The sequence below is a fragment of the Solenopsis invicta genome, chromosome 6 (genome assembly GCF_016802725.1).
Source record: "Solenopsis invicta isolate M01_SB chromosome 6, UNIL_Sinv_3.0, whole genome shotgun sequence".
NCBI lineage: Eukaryota > Metazoa > Arthropoda > Insecta > Hymenoptera > Formicidae > Solenopsis > Solenopsis invicta.
This window is the reverse complement of record NC_052669.1, coordinates 2,583,795-2,598,717: the sequence shown is the minus strand read 5'-3', so window position 1 is coordinate 2,598,717 and position 14,923 is coordinate 2,583,795. Positions and strand designations below refer to the sequence as shown.

The 14,923-nt window shown below is 41.6% G+C and overlaps 2 protein-coding genes across 4 annotated transcripts in view; one reads left to right on the top strand and one right to left on the bottom strand.

Annotated features, from left to right (window-relative positions):
* The window catches only part of LOC105193878 (autophagy-related protein 16-1), a 443,766-nt gene that overhangs the window by 308,481 nt on the left and 120,362 nt on the right, over positions 1–14,923 (top strand). The gene's annotated exons all lie outside the window — the stretch shown is intronic.
* Positions 1–14,923, bottom strand: part of LOC105194368 — a 194,876-nt gene that overhangs the window by 136,597 nt on the left and 43,356 nt on the right. Inside the window, exon 2 of the mRNA XM_026130716.2 lies at positions 8,847–8,886. The gene's annotated coding sequence lies outside the window, so the exon portion shown is untranslated. The remainder of the gene's footprint in view (positions 1–8,846; positions 8,887–14,923) is intronic.

Sequence of the window (14,923 nt, the reverse complement as noted above, 5' to 3'; positions counted from 1 at the left end):
ATGGCTTGATAAATTTATAACTTATCTGAAAGATGAAAAGAAGCGTTGAAAAATAATAGAGATTATTTTTACGATTAAAGTATATCTGTACGTTTCGGCAATATTGAGAAATTTATATAAAATAGTGGATTATTTGCATTTACAATATTATTTTCTAAACAATTTTGAAAACAGAGTTTGGAGAGAATAAAACTATGAACTATTATTTATTTAATGCAAAATACATTTTATTATTGAACACAAAATTGAATCGTGTTTTATATACGTCACAAGAATCAGCGGACGGTTTGCTAAATGACACTACTTCTCATGACACTTGACTCTTAATAGATATTTGAAGTGGGAAAACATCATTAAAATTGAAATTCTGTAAATTTCCTCTCATAAATGTAAATTTTATTTTATTAAGTGAGTATGCTTAAAAACCGGACATATGACGTCAGATTTGATTTGTCAGCCTGACAAATCAACCGGTTAAGATTTCTTAAAACCTGTCCGGGTCAAAAACCGGTCAGTTGGTAATCCCAGCCACAAGATCGCTCGAATCTGACGTTACTTAGCTTCCGAAAGATGGATTATTAAACCTATCAGCAATGAGAATGTGTATCCAGCAATTCGTGTATCCGTTGCCCCACGGCACGCGTGCTTGTGCATACACGCGCACATATGCCTGCGGATATATACAATGTAGGTGCGGTTTCTCGCCCCTATATTGCACAAATAGTATTGAACGACTCTTCCGAACGTGGCGAAGAGAGATAGAGCTGTACGGTTGCGGATATAGGAGAGACGTGGCAAGGAGGACGGAACATGCCGTTTCATTTGTTTGGTGTTCCTCCGGGGTATTAGAGAACGTGCCGGCGATACGTGGTATCCGTATAGACACTACCACCTAATAGAAGCAAAGCAATCTGATGAAACCAATAAGCGTGAAGGAATGCGGGCGCCTTTTCCCCCTTTGCCTTCGTTGTCTCTCCCCTTCCGTATTTTGTACGACGCTTCTTCTCGCCTCCGCCTGTTCTCTTCCCGTGGCTACCTTCGCCAGCGATCCTCTTATTCCGATCTCGGAAGATCGAATACCTGTGCAAACTTAACCGAGGCGGGATAGATGGGCGACGGCAAATCGAAGAGGTGCGAGGGGAGGATAATCACATGGTTCGTGTCAACTTGGGTAACAATCAAGAGGGAAGGTCCAATTTGGTGAAGAATTTTCGTACGGCCAGTGGAAGAGCGATCACGTTGGTTAATTAAACCCGTCGAAGATTAGCGGGGAGACTTTATATCGCTTCTTGCGAATTATTCGTTTTGCATGGACTTATAAATCATCAGATAAGACGCCTGCCTGTGCGAGAGATGATACGTGGTACTTAGGGAAAGATAAACTTGCTTACTTGACGAAATCTCTTTCATGATAAAAAGATCGAAATCGCTTGTTCGATATTGGTGGAGGATTACGCTAAACATCATTGACAAGTTGGTTTAACGGACGTAGCGTACAAGATACAAAGACGTGGAAGAATATAACCGACAGCACGCGATTACTGTGCCTGTCGTTTCCTTTTATCCGCTCGAATCCGGGATTAATCTCTCGTCTCTTTGTTGAAAAAGTTCTTTTACTTCTCGATGTAGCCGTTCCTCGAGTAGAGTAAAGGCCAAAAGAAATAAGATAAGGAACAGAATATAGAGTTCGGGTAGCTTCCTGGCCCCAGAACATACAGGAACTATCCTTCCTTTATACTGCTTCGTTCTTCAAGAATGGCATTTTTTATGCGCTTTAACTGAGATTCGCCCCGTGTGTTACCTATCTTCTTCGCCTGAAAGGCTTACGCATACGAACATATATATATATATATATATATATATATATATATATATATATATTCGTTTTTCAATATTCTTTAATAATGTCTCGAAGATAGTTCTTTATCGTTATTTATCAGGGACTTTTTTCACTCACTTACGTTCAATTATATTTTTTTCTCTTTTCGATATGATTGTCCGCCTCTACGTTACAGAATGAAAATTTGACGAATACGGTTATATTTTGTCTCTTTGTTAGTTTCTTCATTTCTTACATGGTTTCTCTTTCAAAAACTGTGACCTTTGAACGCGTTCTCTTTTAACAATGTTTAACGTGGAAAAAAAATTTGCAAGCAATACTCTATAAAAGTACAATACTTTAGAACTGTGAATTGACTCAGTGAGATTTAATTGCTTCAGTGCGAATTGATCGAGATAATGCACTAAATAATCAATGCGCATATTTATGTAATAATGTAAAATACAATCAAAATATACAATTGTGCTGATAAAAGTTAAAAATCGTTCTACGAAGTATGCAATTTGTAATGATTTTTACCTATGATACGCCTGATATGAATACAAGATATTCTACAAAATCTACAAGGTACAGGTCTTTCACATGATGGTTATAGGGATAATATATATTAAACACGTTTGCAATCTAACTTCAGTGAATAGATAATAGCGTGGTCTAATTGGGCGACGTGCGCCGAAGGCAAAGTAGCTACATTTCTTCGATGTGTCGCACTGAATAATAACGGTCACAAAGACTCGTCAAGATCATCTCATATGGTACAAAAGTCACAGTAATGTTATTCGTTAAATAAAACAATATTTTGAAAGAAATATTTATAATTTGCACTTTATTTTTATAAATTATTTATAAATAAATATGTTTCTGCCTCTACCGAAAATTCAATTTTGTTGTACTTTTAGACAACGTTTTTGAATTTAATTAATTTTGTGTGATATTGAAATTTTAACGTTTACAAAATTTTGTTGGTTTGATTTTTGAACGAAGTTATTCAATTACTATACGATGCATTAAAATATCCATTAGTACTTTTTATGGACATGGAGATCAACTGACACGTTGATTAAACGCGTCTAATAGGCACGCGGCTGGTCTGATTATTCCTCTGAATGGCGGGCATAAATCGAACTTCGTGACTTTAGTATAGTTACGCACCGATCACATATTAACGACCATTCTGCCGTATTTCCTGCGTGCTTAAAGTGCCGGCAGCAGCGCGAGACGCGGCTCGAGTGCTCGCTCGGCATCGCCGATACAGTGTAATTTCACGGTGCCGTCGATGCAATTCGCGCTTTCGATATGCCACAATTTCTGCGCGAACCGTTATATGAATTACGACGTGGATAGGAAACCCGCTTTGAATGGGGAGCACGGGGTTCCACGGATGCGAGTGTGCGCAACACAGCACAACAAACGCGGACAAATGTAACGCTCACGTAGGGCACGTTCGCCGTGAACTATGCTGATGCAGACTGGTCGCGTGTCGAGGAAGGAACGCTCCGCGACGAAGAACCCGCGCGATGAGATGTACACCTCGTGGCTGGATAGAGGGCATTTATTCCGTAGCGAACGTAGTGAATTCTCTGAGAGCACACGGCAGAACTTGAATAATGCGAAAAATAGCAAGCCGCCTGCGGCGTGCTTATTAAAAGCATTAGAAATACCGTAAACGCTATATAACGCGATATAACGCGATAGTACGTAATGATAATTAACCAAGTGTCTAATTAAGACAAATAATAATGTGCAAAGAGCGCCGGAGGCTGATTTAATAAAGATATATCTCGCGATAAGTAAAGTTTCGGCGAATAGCGAGAGAGATTCGTAAAGAAACGCGTCGAAAAGGCTAGCCTGACGTATCAGCGCAAGCTCACAGACGCGGCTCGAAAAATGAGACGACGGCGCTTCCGGCAGAAATACGTTCTATTGCAAAAAGAGAAAAGATCTTCTGCATTCTCCATCACGTCGGTAAGAACCGCACGTGCAATCGCATCGCTCTCGTCTTCCGCATCGCGGAGACAAGAATAATCGTGTTTTCGGATCTTTTTTAAAGTAAAAAGCTTTCGCTTCATTCCCGTACAGTCGGTCTGTCGTCTGTCGAGAATGGCCGGGCCCCGTAATGCGCAAGACGGTTACTCCTGATTGTATCACGGTCGCGCGGATCGACGTACTCAGAAGTATCTGGGATCGTTTCTCGTGGTTTCGTCAGGGTAATCACGTCGCTGCGTTCGTCCTCCCGCTGAGAGCGGAATACAGATGAAAGGGAAATTCATTCTGTCGGATCCGGCACGTAAACTTGGCAAATAAACTTCGCCCTTGAAACATCCTCCAGCTTCACATCGCGGCCTTTGCTTTCTTTTTCCCAGGAAATTCATAATACCGAACTCCTACGGGAATATGCTGATTTTACGAGCGCGCTGTTATACCCGACGTCGGGTAATATTTTTCGAAAATTGTCGGAGCTGTAAAGTACGTAATCGCGACTCAATTTTCACTTTGAAAGGAACGCCCATACTTCGCTCTTTCTCTCTTTTTTTTAATTTTTTCTTATTCTCTCTCTCTTTCTCTCCATTTCCTCTTTCCTTCCTCTTACCCTCGATATGCACCGCCTCTATATTTAATCGCGTATATCCTGCCGCCTCACCATTATTTCATACTTTGCACGTTACTTTCTCCCGTCTTTCCTTTTTACACGCTTTATTAAATGACGTCTAACTATACCGACGGCAATCTTCCACACTTGTGCGATGGATTATGATCTCCTTAACTGAGAGATCGCTAAAGAAATGGGCAAGGCAATATAAAGCTTATATTATGAAATAATCGCAAGATATTATGAAATTATCGTGACTAACTATCACGTCAGGAAACAATTAACCAACAGTTATCTACAAATTATACAACGAGATATTAATTTCGTATAATATATTTCAAGATGTTATATTGTAAATTTGTAATGCATTTAGATTCGCCTGTAGCATTAATGCAAATAATATTATATTTACAATCTAGATGATATCGCGTACCTTCGGAAAAAAAATATCGAACGACCAAGATATGAAGTATTTGAATGAAAAAATTTACCATACAAATTTTATTATACGAAATAAGAAAAAATATCACGTTTCTCGGTCGAAATTTCTCGATCTTTGTAAATATAGTTTTCAGTTCTATAAACTGTGTGCCGATATGATTGTCGGGCTTGAAACACAATCGTAAACTGAAACTAGAAATAATATCTAAATTAATTTGGATCAAAACGAAATTTTGATAACGATGTTATAAGCAGCTTGAAAAGAACTTGTTGCAAAAAATTTTTTCTCAACTAAGATTCGTTTGAAATTTTGCTACATTTATCCAATATTTGTCTATGAAAGAAACAAAGTATATGTGTGTGCGTGTGTGGTACCAAATTTTAAGGCGTCGAGAAACGAAAGAGTAGGAGAAGCAAACTCATGCTGATTGAAAAGATAGGCGAGAAGGAAGAACGAGCGGCGAGGACGCGTGTCACACATCGTCGTGCAAACAAGCGTGGAAAAACGCTGTAGAAGTCAATTCGGTGCAGCGAAGGCGGAGGAGGACATATAGCACGGAAAGGACGTTTCGTCAGCCGTGGATGCATTACCTTCCGCCAGGCGTCTTTTACGACTTTTTAGGAAGTCACAACAAAGTTCGACAGCGTGAGTTTCGCACAATGGTGCTTCGCAATCGTCCCCACTTTCTTTCGTCGGACCTCGCCGCTCGTTCCTTCCGTGAAGACGTTCCAAGGCATTGTCTTCGCGCATCGTCGGTTGTCCGCGCCATCCCGGTAAATACTGCCGGTCGACACCAAATCCTTTGCGCCGATTATACTCAATAAAGTTTCCGAGTCGCTCGTTAAACTGCTTTGAGATTACGGCGCGGCCGTAAATGAGTTTCCAGATTTCCAGATTTAATTTCGTTAAGAATAATGGATATACGCTACGAATACCGATATGACCAAACGCGATTAGAAAAACGAACTTTCGAACCTATATATCGAAATCCTATTTTTCTACCTTGAAACAATTTCCGACGATAAAAGTAAGTCCGGCGGGCACTCAGAAATATAAAACTCGAAATCTCTATATAAAAATGTCTTGATAGATTGAGAATTGTCAATAGAGCAACAATACTCTAGGTCGTAACGGCGTATTCTGTTCGCGTTTAGATAAAAAATATTATACTGCTAACTTTTAATGTGGCGTTATATGACGTTATCGCGTAACTTTGATGGAATGGGAATTTACAAGAACTTTTTATGATCGCATTACTGCAGTTTTTATTGGTATTGTATGTCTATTTATAACACTTTTTATATTATCTCATAAATCAAGCTTGTTTTCAATTTTCTTCATGCAAGTTAACAATTGTATTTTTATTTTAATTGCGCATTTCCTCATTTAATTGCTTCAACGTTATTTCGTTTGAAAAATTCATAAAACTGACTTTGTCATACCATATAGAGAGATTCTGAAATTTCCAATTTTGATTGTGCACACCCCTAAAAATTATATTCACTTATCTATATTTTAAGTGGCCATTAAACGCAGACAGTGAAAGAGAGTTGTATCGGTGACTCGTTACAAAACGCGCCCGCAACACTTCTCACGCTCTAAAACGCACGTTATCCGCGTTTAAAGGCGCATATAAACTTCGCGCGGTTCTACGTTTCCTTTTATTTCGCTCGATAATTTCACATATTTCGCTCGCGACTCGCGGTTAGCGCGGGCCGTAAAAGTACCGGGGATAAACCGGTACATCTTTCCCGCGCAACTTAGCGAGAAATATTGTATCTCTCTCGTTGCATCGCGGTCCCGACGGATGCATAACCCGCGGATTATGAAAACGGCGCCGGACGAGTTGAACGACGTCGAAGCGACGAAAAACGAGCTTCGTCGTGGACCATCGAGCGCGTCGCGTTTGCGGATCCACCACCGGAGCACCATTAGATAGCCCTAACCTCCTTCCCCCCTCCCCTCCCCTATTCCCGATGAGAGTCTCTCGATGTTGACCGATAATAATATTCCATTACAGCACAGCAAGACCGTACATTACCGGTCGTCACGCGGACTACCTTCGCGCACCGTCCACGACAGCGATAGCATCTACATGAGGCGTTAATTACGTACCGTCCTACCGCGTTACGCTGGCACTCGAGATATCTCGCAGTAGCCAAACAAAGACGGGGAATCGTCAACCCGTTCTCTCTCGCTTCTTCTCCTCCTTCTTCTTCTTCTTTTCTCTTGCCCATCGCGCGCTCCCACTAACTGCCTTTCCTCCACGGGATCGTAGCCCTCTCTATTGCGCGGGACGCAAACATGAGATCAAATTCCAACGTTTATTCAGACCTGCCGCTGGCGTACGATCTTCTCCGATCCTTTCTATCTCGCACCGTTGCGAAATAGGAGGGAGACAGATGCGCCAAGGAGGTATGAGAAATCGTCTGTAACGCCGAACGTATAACCGTCCCGAACGACACTTCTAAACCGGTATCCGTCGTTCCGCCACGATGGCTCGAGCTCGAGATGATCGAAATAGTTACGGATGCTAATAAATAATACACCTCAACTGAATTTATCATACGTCACGTCGATAACTCTTCAATCTTTTTCTCAATACTGAGCGGATCCTTCATTAATTAATAAAGAATTGTCCGCAGATTTGACAAAATGTTTAGTTTTTCGTTTCTCTTTGAATCCTGTATAAAGTATCATCTCATTTTATGCGCACTTTTTTTAAGAGGATATCACGCCTTCCTCAGGCAAGAAAAATTCACACGTACGGATTCCATAAAGTATCCAAGAACTGTGAATGAATACGTATCTCTCGCGCTTTCGGCTCCAAGACGCGTATAGAGTTATCCATTTCCGCGTTTCACTGCTGCATGGACTTACTTGTGCTGTGCTATGTAACGTTGCAGCACTGTTATGAACATATTCTATGCGTCAATTGGCTTGATTCTAGTGCGTGCGCGGAATAGGTAATCTATGTATTTCAATTACATACCAAGAGCTACGCGAGATGTGGCATGTGTGCACGACCCCGAGCGCGCTCCTACACTTTATCTAGGCGCGGTACAAAGATATTCGAGGAATTGATAATTTGCAGGCTCTAACGAGACGTCTTTTATTACACACGGCGTACGGTTTCACGTACGATAGCACAATTCTATTAATGAACGTTGTGTATTTCGCGCAATCGAACACTTTCAATTTGTTATCGATATAATCGATAGTTGTGTGTGTCCATAATGTTGCTCAATTCCCCTTTCCCTCTCCTACGATCATTCGCGCGAACGAGCTTTTATATCATACTATTATTCTTTCTCGAAATTGCGATTAAAAAGATGTAACGGCATTAATTTAATATGGACTTTGTGCAGCATCTCAGCGACAGCTAATGCATGGGAGAGATAGCACAAACCATCAGACGAGAAAATAGCTAGTGACAGATTCAGTCGATGGAAAGGAATTGTGCAGCAGGGTGTCAGGGCATTTTACTGCAAGAAGAATATAGGAGTTGTACGGTTTTCTCTCCTTTTACAGCGATTTCAACAAGTAATCGGCTCGAGCGACTAAAATTCCTTTTGATCATTCGTAATTTAAAGCGTACGTTTCCGTGGTCAGGAGTTCTTTTTCTATTGACTCATTAATAACGAAGTAGAACCGTTAATTAAAAAGTCGAAGTAGTATCTCGAGATATCGGATTGAGAAATCTTGATCGCAACTTGTCTTTATTGCGGTGAGAGATGATCGTTAGGCGTACCAGTAATAAATTCCCAAATATCTAGGATCGGGTAAAACCCCGGGATTACAAAGAGCAAGTCGTAAACTTGCTCGGGTGAACTCGAGTAATGTTACCTTATCTGCACCTAGAGCGATTCTCATTAACCCGCGCCCGTCGCGCCATTACGCGCCACGGAAAGTCTCGCCTTTCTTGAGCGAAAAGTTAGACATATTTGGTATTAAAATACTTATGCATCACTTACCGGTGTTGAAACGTTCGATCCTCGTTGAGGCTCCTCGATCCTGCAACAGGAAAACGAGATTTTCGTTAGAAAAGATACAGTGATAAAAAAAAAACTACTAAGTACTTGACTTTGTATATATTGTAACTTTCGAAACATTCCTCTTGCTATAAAAAGTATCGTAAGATTGCTTATTACGCTCGCATAACCAATAATCTAGGGTTAAGCAAGTGGAATAAAAATTCTCGTTTCTTTACGCACGTATATGTGCGCGTGTGCGTGTGTAAGGCAAACTGCTATTCAGTCTGCGGCAGAGAAAATATTCAACTCCGCAAACCCGTAAAAATTCAAACTCTGTCTTATCAAAGTAAGGAATAAGCGACGTCGTTGCGCGACCGCTGGTGAACTTTGCGATATGACATATAGTCCTCATCTTACCGTCGTACGCGAGCCGAGCGCGGGATACCCCGAATTTAAATTCTTTTCGCAGTTTCTCGAGAATCCGCTTTAGAAAACGAGCGATGGTGAGCGAGGTAGGGCGTGCATGACTGCAGAGAGAAATATTAATTCTCTAGGTCTTTCTCTCGCGCCGGCTAAGAAGGCGCGGACTGTGTGCGCTACTCATATTCCGAATACGTAGTGGTAACGGACCCATGAGAGCTAGGTCGGGGGTAGGAGGACGAATAAATTTCCGTCCTGCGAGTCGGTAATGGAAGAAATGGCGGGGCACGCGTGGTCGGGTTAACAACGCGCACGAGGGTGGATTGTTAAATCGGGATAGGCTCGAACAACGCGAGTGCAACCGCTTGCATGGAAAATACGCGCGGTCTTATCGACATTTTCTACAAGAGACGTTGATCGATGTAGACGACAAGATAATCACGAGAAAATGCTCGTCGACGGACTAATGTCGGCAACAATAACCGTCGATGATGTTTGATCTGAAATTGAAATGTGCTTTGGGCAAAATAAAATAGAGAGAAGAAAGGTTTTAGAAAGTACATGGAATATTTTTTGCATCGGTATTCTTCAAATCAAACTGCGGCAAGTAATCTTCCGGACCTCTCTCCAATTTGCGTAAATGCTCTCTTTTTAAATTGTCGCGCGTGGAGCATGCCGGTCACTTTTTCGGAATAATCTTCCCCAATCACGTATCACTATTTACTCTTTGAATTTCACGGAGCGAATCGAAGCAACGACCAAATATCATGGAATGTCAATGCAATTGCATCGTGCCGCCGAACTGACTCTCTGATTTGACTGTAATACGCGTGTGGTGCACGTACATGGTGTGGTGCACGTACATGACGAAGGACGCAGAAATGCAGCGGCGCGATGCGGTCAGATTCGCGAGTAGTTTCAGCCGATTGCTGACCGCGTACATTTTGCGGACAATGCTTTCCGGGAAACGCATCCTGGATCCAGTTTCCTCCGCGGGAATGCGGCGCGGGGATGAACGTTCGAAGAGATAGCGCCGGCCCCCTGCACATCGGCTGCATCGTCATTCGATGCGTAACTACATCCAATTGCTACCCGACAAACCTTCCTGGGAATTCAGCGAGCCGTGGCGCAGCCGCTGTGGTTACACCGTGGCGGAGCGGAGGTAGACGAGCCGAGAACCGTGAGGAGCGACGATGGCAGAAGGAGAAGGTGATGGACGCGGAATAAGAGAGGCATTACACGCAGGCCATGGTTTATAGCACAAAGTGCGGCAAGCAACTTGGCGCTGTGGCTATTTGCCGAGTGACATATGCTCGGAAGGGAAGACCGCTCGGACGACAGCGGAGAACATATATAAAATCCATCACTGACGTATCAACGAGTGACTGGTTGCTACTACGTCATCGTCGTCACGTTTTCTTCCCAGATGATGACACACCTGGACATTTTTAGTCTTCCGCTGCTTCTTTCAAGAACCTAAATATCATCTCAACTAACTTTACTTCCTCGTTCGCCACTCGATATCCCTAACGGCACGTTACATAAACTATCGACGCTTCAATGAAGCAGCCAACTTTATCCGCACGGTCGCGCGGTTTGTCATTAGCGATTTTACTGTTTAACATGCGTATGAAACCACTAGTTATCCGAAGGGAGCCTTGGGGCGGGATAACGCGCTGTGGTACGTTATATCACCGATAATTATTAACTAATTGAAGTTATTATTTCACGGTCATAAAGCGGACATCCTTCGCTCGGGCAGGCCTTCTTTATCTGGTCACGACGAGACGCCAAGCTGGCGTGCCTCGCGAGAGGATCGCGTAGGTAAGGGCGCGGGATGAGGGGGAGGGGAGGAGAGGGAACAGTAGAGACGGAACTTGACCGTCAGACCGTCGCGCCTCGATCTATTATACGGCCGGTACACGACGCGCTCTCGTCGTGTGGTACACATAGCGCGGCGTGGCGTGGCGTGGCGTGGCGTGGCGTGGCATGGTCACGGCGTGGTCGTGCGCGACGAACGGTATGGCACGCTTCCGCGGTAACTCCATAGCGCGGTTATTATAAATTCTCTGGGAGTAAGCGCGGAGTAGGTAGCCACGTAGCTACGTACTTGGATAATAGTCTGAAACAAGTACCGCCGCGGAAAGGGCGAGGTCAGCTTGTCTGTCGCATATTAAAGACACCGTGGGGCTTGTATCTCCCCTGCGCGCGAAGGGCCAGGAATGCACATACGTGGTTGCGCCCGGCCGTAAGTGGCTCGTATATTCGACGGACGGCCGCCGTGCCCCTGTATCGACGGTCAGGCGGAAGAAGTTGGCCCCGCAGCAGCGGCAGCAGCAGCAACTCCACCACCACCACCACCACCACCACCACCACCATCATCATCGCGATACGGTCTACTATCGCGGCGCGAGTAAATTAAAGGAGTCCCCGCGACAAGCGCATTGTTACACAGCTTGATATATGACGTCGGCTCGCCACGCCGCAGACGGTGCCGGTGATGGTGGTGGGAGGTTCTGTAAAACGCAACGTTATAAAACGCGCATAATTGATTTCGCACATGATAATCGCGATTATCTGGCTTTCCCGCGATGGGCGCTGCGATTCTCGGTTTTAATTAGATTTTCCGGCTAATAGAGATAATACCACTTTGTTGTTTTACGACGTTAAAAATCGCATTATTAGCACGTTGATTAGAGTCCTTTTAGTTATGCGTACTCGTAATTACATAGCTGTTTGCCGGTGCTTTACCGTTTTAATTTGCTCGCTTGGATTACGAACGATCTTTTCATGCAAACTACGTGCGCGCAGAATTTCGGCGTAAATTGATCGTGCGAAACACGCACAGAACCGGCGTATTGTGCCATCGCAGTTTGCAAGTAGTTTGTAGATAATTAACGTCATGTGATCCCTGGGAAGCGCCTTATCTAGTCACGTTATCGGTCAAAGTGCACCGAGTAGACGCTTTGTTCCTTCCGGGAGTTCAATACTGTCAAGGGAAGTATACATCGGTGGTTGGCCGTAAAATTAGTGAAACGTCTTGGTAACTTGCTTCAAGTAAAACCGAATCTGCTTCATGTACAAGCGCCGAATTATGTCGCAGAACGTACGATTAAATTCGCAAGCCTGAGAAGAGAGCAGCGAGAGAGAGAGAGAGAGAGAGACGAGCGGCCGCTTAACACCCGGCAGGGCAGATTACTTCTCTTGGAGCTGAGCAGGGAATCTTGAAACGTGTCTCATCCTCCACTCTCCCGTTTAGCCATTAGCGAGCACTAGTCGCATTTAGCGATTACTCATTGATCGTTGAAAAATCCCCGGTGCTATCGTCTGTTTAACGCGATTAAGGATTAAACCACGTTATCCGGCGGACTGGCAAGACTGTTAAAACGAGGATGGTAAAGGATTTTCAGACAAGACATAGCGATATTTCAAGCGAGAAATTTCGAGCCGGGGCACGGCATTGGCGTGTCAGTCTCGTTATCTTGCTCTTCTATTCTAGTTCTTATCTCTGCTGTTCTCGGACCAATCGTAAGGCGAGCACTGGCGCGTAAAATTTCCATAAAAACCATGAGCCACATAAAATGCCCGTACAAAGGGCTGCTTTATGAATTCGCGCGAGATCTATCTGGACGAAGCGCGTATAATATGCACCTGCTGCGACCGTCAAATGAGCTACGTCCAGTCGTTCGCTCTAACTCCTATTCAAGAGTCACGTTCCTGTCGAATATTCGCCTGAATTCCCTCACGTTTTATTGTCCGAGCCTTGATTTTCCCGTGACCGAATCCGCGACCCCGCCGACCGGACATAACCGTCACCGATTTTCGCGACGTATGATTTTGCGGGCCGAATTCCAAGGCATTTACAAAAATGCGGCGACAGGCGCAGCATCTGCGAACGGTCGTACATCTCTTTGAGTAATGTTCAAGTATTACAATTGCATCGGCAGATGTCTATGTTAACGCGTAGCGTAACGGCTGATTTCTACATTTAAAACTGTAATAACACGATTTATGTATGCATGAAATTCTTGAATTTTAAAAGAGGCATCTTATTTGAGATAAAAATTATGCAAAACTGTAGAATACTAACTTATTCGTTTAAACCGGTATTCATAGTCGGTTCTTATATTTAAGAACCGTCTAAAGTACTGTCTTAATATGCCATAAACGAATCGCAGAACCATATTAGCATCTTAATATATTGTATATTACTCAAGTCTTGAATAATCTGTGAATATCGATCTTAGGTTATTGTACTTAATCTCCGAAATGTAAAATTACGTTTCAGTCAAGATTGTAAATAATAATATAAAATAATAGGAAAGAATTGCTAAATGCGTAACGGTCACTCAAATCTTACGCTGAGGAAAAAGTTGTTATTAATTGATTAAATTTTTCAACTTGATTAAACTTTTCTTAATTACAATATTTATGTATTTAATTCAAATACATAAAATACTTGGATTTTAATTTAAGCATTTATGTATTTACGTAACTTAAATACATAGATACACAAAAGGACATTTTTGCTGAAATAATTTTGTTGAATCACTAAAAAATTTTATTATACATTTTAGATGATTAACTAGATGTTACGTTTTACTTAATGTAAGAAATAATTAGTGACAAAAGTTAATGACAAAAATATGAGAAATATGATAAATCAGAAATGAATTATATACATAAAAATTTTTACATAAAAATTAGGTAACTGACGTTAATTTTTAATCAATTTATATGTTGCTCATAATATAATCATGCAATTTTACTACATAATTATAGTTTTATAAAAGAAAATTTATTAAAATATTTTACATTTTATTGTATACATATTTACAATTATTATAAAGATTAAGCCGATATTTTTATAAAATCTATCAAATTTTCTAAGTTGTACCACCAATTGATATGATATTAATGTAAGATTGATAGGTGATAACAGTAAAACTGATAATTGATATGAATAAAAATGTCAATTACAAAAATTAATTCCAGATTTATTTTGATGTTCTTATTTTTATATTACTTGTTATTTATTGATTATTAATACTTAATCCTTTTTTTGATTAATTATTAATAAAATAAATAATAGTTAATACTTTCTTCTATTTTTTATTATTTTAATTCAATAATTTTAAAAATGATACGATTTAGGAGATCTAACCGGTTGTCAAAATTAAAAGGTTAAACATTATAATAATAGGTACCTAAAACATCAAACTACAATTGTTAACGTTCATTTGTGTACAAATCAGTACAAAGTAGGAAATAAAAATTAATTTAAGCGATGCGCAATTCGGCAATTCTCCCCTATTGATTATTACGAAACATGTTAGGTATAATTAGATACGCGACTGTCCATGAACAGAAAATTTATTTCTCCCCTGAATCCAATAACAATAAAAGCTATGTAACTACAAGTGGAATCACGCACACGTGAACGATAAGGCAACATTCCAATTCGTATATCAGAACTGTTACTTTGTACTGAAGCATTTGTGTTCTACAGACCTAAATGATGGCAGCAGTACAGCAACCGCGCAGTAAAAATATTAATTAACCACAAACCGCACGTCGTAAAGAACGCGGTCAGAGTTGATATGTAGACTGCGGTGTGTAAGCAATAGTCCTATTCATTGACCTACCCAGAAACCTAC